General features: G+C 39.7%; 1 pseudogene; it reads right to left on the reverse strand.

Annotated features, from left to right (window-relative positions):
- Positions 1-565: 565 nt before the first annotated feature.
- Positions 566-5,770, reverse strand: LOC130869257 (alpha-enolase-like; annotated as a pseudogene).
- Between the last annotated feature and the right edge of the window lie 3,478 nt (positions 5,771-9,248).

Here is a 9,248-nt window from a genome sequence, read left to right on the forward strand (position 1 = left end):
TGTGTAGTATACTCCCTAATTATTCCTCTAGCAATCTTAGACTTTCAGGTCTTACGTTGAGGTCCTTGATCCACTTGTAATTTGATTTATATGCAGGATGAGAGACAAGAATCAGGTTTTCTTCTATTATCTATCTATCTATCTATCTATCTATCTATCTATCTATCTATCTATCTGCATATATGTGTATTTTTCACATACCATTTGTTAAAAATGCTATTTTTTTTCCTCCACTGTATTTTTGCTCTCTTTGAGAAAAAAAATCAGGTGACTGTCATTACATGGGCTGATCTCTGTGTCCTCTGCTCTATTGTACTGATGTACATGTCTGGTTTTGTGTCAAAACCATGCTGATTTTATTGAGGGTGGGTACTGAGGTTTTTATTTTGCTAATAGAACATCAAGGAATGTGGGAGAATTGTCTGTATTCTGTCAATCATTCTGGGAAGGAGGAAGTTGATTCCTCCCACTCCTGCCCAGACCACCGAAGCAGCAGGATGTGATCTACCCCACTGAAAAAAGGTACTGAGCCACATGGCTAACATAGATCAGAAAAATGGGTTAATCAAGATGTGAGCAGGAGGTGGTTGCAGGACTCCTGGCCTGCAGCCTTGGCTATTCTCTTGGGATTGGTCAAAGAGGGATCACTCCCAGTCACCTGGATGCCTGAAGCTAGCTGTGAACATCTGTCTGCTGTGCATCCCAGTCTTCCTGGTCAAAGGAGTCTCTGATGGGCACCACTTGATAATACAGGATAAAGGTTATGTGAGGGTCAGTTAGCGGGTCAGGTGTGATGACCCTCCTGATACCATCAGGAGACTTGAAGTCAAGGTGGTATTTTCCAGTCCTGAAGAGCTCAGAGGCAGCCATATCCACGACAGTGGCAACCTAACCAGTATTGTAGGTCTTCCCAATTGCCTTCTTCAGCAGTTCCTGAGGTTGTTAAGTGCAAACCTACTCTCTGACCACTTTTTGTGGCATCTCCCATGTATCTGTCCTTGATGACATTCTTCAGGTTGTGGTAGACCTCTGCAGTAATGTTCGTGGCCTTCCAGAAGCTGAATGCCTGAATGCACCCACAGGAATTATCATGCACTCTTGCATGGCCAGCTTGTCTATGTGAGCACTGCTGTTGATCATGTCGAAAGCCAGGATAACAGGATGACTGTGGGGTTACCAGGTAAGTCAGTGATGTGATGGTACAGGGCACACTCTTCGCCATAGCACTAGCTTTGCAGACAGCAAAGGACACGTTAAGGATGACATTTCCACCAAACTTGGATTTACTTACAGTCTCAGAGATCTCAATCAATAGTTTGTTAGCCTTTTCTTGTTCTACATTCAGTTTCTTGTTAACTAAAGCAGGTACAATTATGTGTGTGTGTATATATATATATACACACACATTATTTACAGCCACTGGGGCAACCTTTCCTATGTAGTGGATTTTATCAATGTCTCAAAGTCCCAGGGTCTCATAGATTCCAGATGATACTGGGTATGGCAGTTCAGAATAGAGCTTTGGAGGTGCGGAGGTCAATCACAATAGTGGGATTCTCATGACTATCTAAGATCTCCCTAGTTTGCGTCTTGAAAATAGGCATGGTCTGTTTCTGGTGGCTGGATTGCTATGCAGGGAGCAGAGAGTATTACGTATGTGAGGAGAACGTTAAGGAGAGAGATGTAGGTGCCCCACTTTCCCAGATGCTCCATCATGATGTTTATGTTACTGTGACTCTAATATAATTTGCTTTCAGATATATCAATACCTCAAACATGCTTTTGTTATTGTTCAGGATTGCTTTGGGCATCCAGGATCCCTTGGGTTCCCATATGAATCTATTTTTGTGAAGAACTGAGTTGTTGTTTTGATGACTGAGATTGGATTAAGTCTGTAAATTGTTTTTGACAGGATGGACATTTTCATAATTTTTCCTATCCATGAGTATGGGATGTTTTCCTGCTAGAATCCCACTCAGTGTTTCCTTCTTCAGTGTTTTAACTATCTTAACTGTAGAGCTCTTTCATTTCCATGCTTTGATTTATTGTGAGGTTTTTATTTTTCTTAAGTCTGTTTGGAACGGAGCGCTTTCTCTGATTTCTTTCTCAGTCTGTCATTGGTATCTAGGAAGAGTATTGTCTTTGAATGTTAATTTTGTGTCCTAGTACTTAGCTGAAAGTGTTTTGTTAGCTCTAGGAGTTTTCTGGTAGAATTTTGATTTATTGTTGTTTTATATTTAATTAATGAATGCTTTTTATCACTGAGCATCAATGCTAAATGCAAAGTAAGGCAGGAATCATAACAACGCAGTTCCACTGCCCCGTGGTAAGCAAACTGAACTGTTCCGCCTTCAGGTTGACTTCTGGAGACCTGTGCTTTTGTGTTTCTTTGTGCTAACTCTATTTTCCCTGGCACAGAATGTGTATGCAACCAGGGGGAAATGCATTTTAAATGATTATCTTGTATAAAATAAAATTCGTAGGTTTGTGCGGTCTTGAAAATTCTGTTGATGATTTGGTTGCTTCTGGGCTCCATGAATTTTTCATGGTGACACAGATTTCAAGGATAATTTGGCTCTAAAGTTATTCAAGCTCGTTCTTTCCTACAGTCACTTTACCCAAGGGACATATTTACATAATACCTAATGCCTTGTTTCTTTAAACTGCTTCATTGAGAAGCCTAAAATAAACAAAAAGACACATATCCTAAGGTGGTTTCGTGGTGGTGAACATTTTGGCAACCAAGTTTTCAATCTAATGTCCCAAACTGAGTCTATTTGCAACAAAGGGATCCTCTTATGAACTGACTAAGTAAAAGGTCATACATCTCAGGATTCAGTGTAATTTTAATAAGATCTAGATACCCGTGCCGCAGTAATGTATTCAATGGTGTCTCAAATAATGAGAAAAAAGGACAAAATTTGGAGAAGGAAATCTGTTTGTCTCTAGACCTTATTTTCTCTTGCCTTCCCAATGAAAAGTTTTATACTCAAAAAATAATGAATAAGAAAAGAAAAGTAGAGTTTCTTCCAGCTGATTATGAGAAGAGAAATTGTGAAACATCAAATAAAGATAGATTTAAGGGTCCTTGCAACCACAGCCTTTCCCTCAAGGGAAGCCGGCAGGATATGAGGGAGACATGGTTTAGAAGCATTCAGAGAGCCAAGGATTAGCAGGCTGGTACCATCAACCCCTGCATTTTTGAGGACCGGGTGAGTCAACAGAACAAATATTGAACACAACCATTTCCTAAGATACGACTGTTGAGGGGAAGTGAGTAGCAAATTAACAGTAGGCAACACCTTGTCTTTCAGTACATCAAATACACACAGCTGAGAGAATTAGTTCACCTCAGGGCACGCCAGTAGAGAGAGCCCTCAGTTCATTCGCTGTGCAGTGAAGACCAGGGAGGAACCAGAGGGCACAGGGAATGGTTCAGGACCCAGGCTCCCATCTCCCGCCTCACCCAGACTCTGTTCTACCCTATGCACTCCAATATGGTCTCGGAAAGGATAATAACGGGAAAGGGAATCTGAAGGGTGAGTTGACTTTCCAAAGTGGAAAGGTTCCCATTTAAAGAGTCTCTCCATCTGCTGGATTTGGTTAACTGTAAATCTGAGCTCCTGAGCCTAATATTTGCCCCGTTCCAAGAGTACCATCAGAAGAGGGAAACTCATGAGGAAAATCAGGGTGTTCTCACAACACTTCAAAAACTACAGGTTTTCTTTTGGTATTTAAAATGCAACATGCAGTTAAATTTGTTTACTTGCAATAGATTTATGAAACTGACATTGATGCATATATACATGAATAGATAGAGGCCTGTGTCTAGACAGCTGTACATCGATCAGTCTGCTGCTTTCATTCATTTCTTTATTCAAAAATGTTAATTGATTGCTAAATTCTAGATACTCTGTCAGTCCCTCGAGATATATCAGTGAATCAATGTATATTGCAGAAAGCACGGCAGTCTATATATTTAATGTGTGTGTAAATTTAATGTGTATGTAAAACAAATAACAAGCAAAATATTATTTCACAGAGACACAGATTAAGTAGGGCGGTGAATGAGAAGGTCAGGAAGGTGTGTTTCAGTAGGGCCAATGGGAGTGACCCCGGAAGAGCTTTGACAAAGATCAGAATGCGGTGGCCATGGGAGTTATCTACAGTCCGGTATTTGAGAAAGGAAAACAGAATTAATACTCCCTAAAATAGGGGTGGGAAGATGGCTTATTGGGCAAGCTGGACAACTGAGTTCAAGATCCCAGAAGTTACATAGCAAGCCAGGCATGACAGTGTAAGCCTGTAATCCCTGCACTCTGGAGACAGAAGCAAGAGGCAATGAAGAGTTTGGGGCTTAGTCAGCCTCAGCAAACCATTGTGCTCCAGGTTTAGTGAGAGGCTCTGTCTCAGAAAACAGGGAGTGATGGAGGAAGACACTTGATGACTCTCAACTTTCATATAATCTCCACATGAACACACATATACACTACACACAAAAAACGGGAGGAGGGGCTGTGGGGTCATGATCTCTGCTTCTTGTTAAACATCACCATTCCTCTTGGTCAATAGTTTTTTATGTCCCTATTGTGTTGTGGTGGGTCACGTGACTCACCCTGTGTTTGCAACTAGAAGGGATAGGTGTCACCTTGAGCTAAAACACTTACGTGTTGGATTGAGAATTTACAAACTTTTCACCCCTCTTCAAACTAATAATTTTCAAAACTGATTCTTTCTCTTAGCTCCTTAATAAAAATGACAAACCTGAAAAGACAAAGTCTTCTGCTATATGAGCCTGAGATTTTAAGAGTTATGTTACTATAGAACGGTCCAGTCTAGCATGACGTGGTTTCTTTTGAGTTTAACATGCTCAAAGAAAAGCAAAAGACACTGCAGAACTCTTGATGAAGTTCTGGGAAGGAGGTCAAACCCAAGAGGTGAGTTTGGCATAGATCACGTAACCAGGGAGGCTGAGGCTTCTGGTAGGCATTTTTTTCTGAGTGGGAAATTCTTCTATGGGAACAATGAAGCTAATCCACCAGTTAAATAATTTTAGCCAAATATGCAATGCTTTGAATTTTATGTTGAAAAGTGAAATGATTCTTTTTAAATTTGAAGTTTGCATTTTTTTTCTTTCTCGTGAGGTGTTGGGATACAAATCTGAGCATTCCAAACCCTGGGCATTCCAGATAAACACACTACCACTGAGCCACATCATTATGCCTTTAAATGAAGATCTAATATGCCTAACTCCTCATTTATTTTCCTAAAAACTAAACAAATTAATTAAAAAATCTTTAAACAACAGATTTCAGCGTAAATTTCTGACTTAAAGTTTCAACTTTCAATTTTTTATGTTATCAGGCAAAACAAGGGAGACTCTAAATATCTTTCTTCTGTAAACATCTTGAAATTTATGAAGCATGAAATACTAACTTGGTAAATATAAAAACACGCAAGTACAAACACGAAATTTTTATCAGCTGTCTTGAGTTGTGTTGGGAAAAGGTGCGTCACAAGAAAACATGGGCACAACTTTATGTAATCCAGGTTTATTCCTGCCATTGTTGCTGTGGGAAAAGGAAGTGGAGCAAATTTAATGAGATCCATCTAACTTTTTTCACTCAGAAACATCATGTATTTGGTAAATCAACGGTCATGATTATTTCAGCCTGAGCCAGAGAGGTAGCAATTGAAGTAAAAACAGGTTGGTGCTCTCAGTGTGGATATGCAGGTGTGCCGCCGTTCTCATTCACTGTGTACCTGCCATATCAACGGAAGGGAAAATAGATTTGATTACATTTGGCAGTTGCTTTCCACTAACAGGATTTGTGAAAGACAGGCTTGTTCAAGGTTGAATTCCCAATTATTTTTTGCTGTAAGAAGCAAGATAAAACAAAGTCTCCAGTATCCAATGCAATTAGCTTTCATATTGACTTATTTCTAATGTGAAAATCATATTCCCTTTAGAGGAAGAAAGAGCAGGTGCTGTTCCGGAGAAGTGGATGAGTGTGTTTGTTTGGCTGTTTGTTTCTGTGTCTCTGAGATCAAAACTCTGAGATCAAAACTCTAAAAAGATGTAATGCAGATACAGCAGGAATTATATTGTGAAAATATTTAATTAATATATATTACATATTTTATTTTCTTTCCATAAATTATAGTCTCCCTTCATCATTAGATGTTACTTTATCCATCCAGATATAGTGGCTCATGCCTATAATTCCAGATACAAGAATCTGAGGCAGGAGGATTGGTACCAGTTTGATGCCAATGTCATCTATATAGTGAATTCAAGGCCTAAAAAGGTTATGGAGTGAGGCTCTGTCTCAAAAATAAAAAAACTGTATTACTCAAAGAAAAGGGGGAGTTAAAAAGTAGCATTATTTATCCTAACCAAAAGGTGGAAGCTACACATGTTTATTGTCAGGTGGATGGGCAGACAAAATGGAACACATATATACCATGTTTCAGCTTTAACAGTTAAATAAATTTAAGTGCATTGTATAACATGGACAGTCCCCAAGGATCTCTGTCTATGAGAAGACAAATGTTGCATGACTCTACCTATACAAGATACCCAAAGTAGCCAAATGCATTGAAACAGAAAATACAATGACAGTTGCCAGGGTCTAGGGGAAAGAGAAGTGGAGTCACTATCTGGAAAAGTAGGACAGCAACACTGAAATCATTGTGGTCTCGGAGGCTCAACTGTCTGACATTCATTCCTGGCTCCTTCAACTTCAAGCTTTGTAACCTTGTGCAAGTTGACTCATTACCCATCCCTGAATTGTACTGTTTAGATGTGCCAATAATAAAACTTGTCTAGTATGGAGGGGATATCTCAGTCTAAGAGTATGTATTTAGCACAGCACCCAGCTCAACTGGGTGAAAGAATATAAATGAGACAGTAATATAAAACTGAAAAAAAATCTCATTTTGCAACTTGTGGATTAAATGAGTTTATTTTGCATGTGAAAAATTCTACTGCAGTATTGGCACACAATCCTCAAAATGTGTCATTATCTTTTATTATCATTGAAAAGAAATATGAGAATTAGCAAATGTGAATTTCTCAGTATTGCTTGTAGAAATAAGAGTCAGCTTCAAATGAGAAGCCTAAGCCTTCCACCTTCTACCACTGAATTGAATATGGAATAGGGAAAACAGAGAAGTTCTATAAAAACACTTTTTGTACAAATGCACAGAAGCAAATTTCTCATTCCATTTTCTAGAATCCTCCCGAATTCCCAAGCTGTGTGCTTGTCCTTAACACTTTGACATCTGGGTCTAGAAATCAGTCAGAACTCAGTTACTAAGAGCACAGATATTTAATAGATAGAAGTCAAGTTAATAAACTGTTGAATGCAATATGCCCTTTTACTTTGTAAACCATACTTTCTTGAAGGCTAGAGTAGATTTTAGAGTCAGCGTAATGCTCCTAGTTGAAACCTAGTGACCACAGGAAGCAAGCCTGTGGCTCTATTCTTCCTTTTCTCCCACAGGCACATGATTTTGCAATCTAGCCCACATGTCAAGTTTGTGAATGGATACCTTGTACTGTCAGGTCAAAAGATGCTGACATTGACAATAGGTACCAACCACAGGTCAAGGGATGCTGACACTGACAACAGGTACCAACCTCAGTTTGAGGGATGCTGACATTGACAACAGGTACCAACCACAGATCAAGGGATGCTGACACTGACAACAGGTACCAACCTCAGTTTAAGGGATGCTGACATTGACAACAGGTACCAACCACAGATCAAGGGATGCTGACACTGACAACAGGTACCAACCTCAGGTCAAGGGATGCTGACACTGACAACAGGTACCAACCTCAGGTCAAGGGATGCTGACACTGACAACAGGTACCAACCTCAGGTTAAGGGATGCTGACACTGACAACAGGTACCAACCTCACGTCAAGGGATGCTGACATCAACAACAGGCACCAATCTCATGTCAAGAGATGCTGACATGGACAACAGGTACCGACCTTTCTGATACTCCAACCATGAGCTGGAAGGTCATTAAACACCTACAATTCATCCACAGAGCGAATTCAAATTTCAACAGTAACAATTCAGGCTGTGAATGCAGTGCACAATGAATTACTTTCTCTTTCTTACAAAAAATCTGATTCTAAGGAGCACATTTATCTTACATTACATCATTTTGAAAGGGGAATGGCTTTCTAATTGAGGATACTTCACAACGACTGTCACACAGTGGCAGTTGTGACAAGGCTGTTAGTGTCCATGCCTGCATGAATGTGATCACAGCGGTTTACAGCTAACCTTACATCACAAGAGCTGTATGCATTGTTGGGCCTTCACGAACTGAGTCAAATGTCTGCCTAAAATGTCTCCAAAAGGATTATATTGTGAATTGGCACTGAAGCAAGTCAGTTGTGTGCAAGAAGACAGAAACAGTAGGCACCAGTTGAAAGTTAGAGGGAAATAATGCTTATCATTAGAATATTTGCAACCAACCTTAAATTTGATTTCAAAGTAGAAATTTAAAATATGGGTACCCCCCAAAAGTGAAGTCATGGACATTTTCTTGCTTAGTTTATTGATTACCTTTTGATACAGTAGCATCACCTAACCCCATCCACAAAGTCCTAGGTTTAAAATAACTGATCTACAGTCACGAAAGTATCTGGTCAAGGCAAACAGCACTTTGACTCAATTTCTCAAGCCTTTGTTTCACATGGTTCCTAGACACTTCCGAGGACTAGCAGGCTAGTGGAGCATGCTTTTCTCTTTCTTAGGATTGAAGACAAAATGAATGAGTGGAAAAAAAGAAGACATGAACCCAGGAACTCATATTGGGAGATCTGGGAGAAATTAAAGGGGAGAGATGGTGTTTGCTATGATATTAACACACTGTATACATGTACCAAATTCTCAAAGAATGAACAAGAACAAGTGAAACATCTGTGGTCTCCTAAGAACCTCGTTTGGACTGGTACACTGTTGATCACACTCAGCCTAGAGGACACAACACAGTAGTGTAGCCAGGAGACCATAAGAGAAATAGCCATCACTGTCACTTTGTGGCTTATACAGTTGTAAGGGTTGTCTAATGAGGCAAGTCTGAAATCCATATGTTGGGAAATATATTTTCAGGTAGGTTGCTTTTGTTTATGGTGCATTTGATTAACTAAAGCTGTGTTTCCTTGCCTGTCTAAAACACCTGATGGTCCTAATAAAGAGATGAACAGCCAATAGCGAGGCAGA

The sequence above is a fragment of the Chionomys nivalis genome, chromosome 2, assembly GCF_950005125.1.
Source record: "Chionomys nivalis chromosome 2, mChiNiv1.1, whole genome shotgun sequence".
NCBI lineage: Eukaryota > Metazoa > Chordata > Mammalia > Rodentia > Cricetidae > Chionomys > Chionomys nivalis.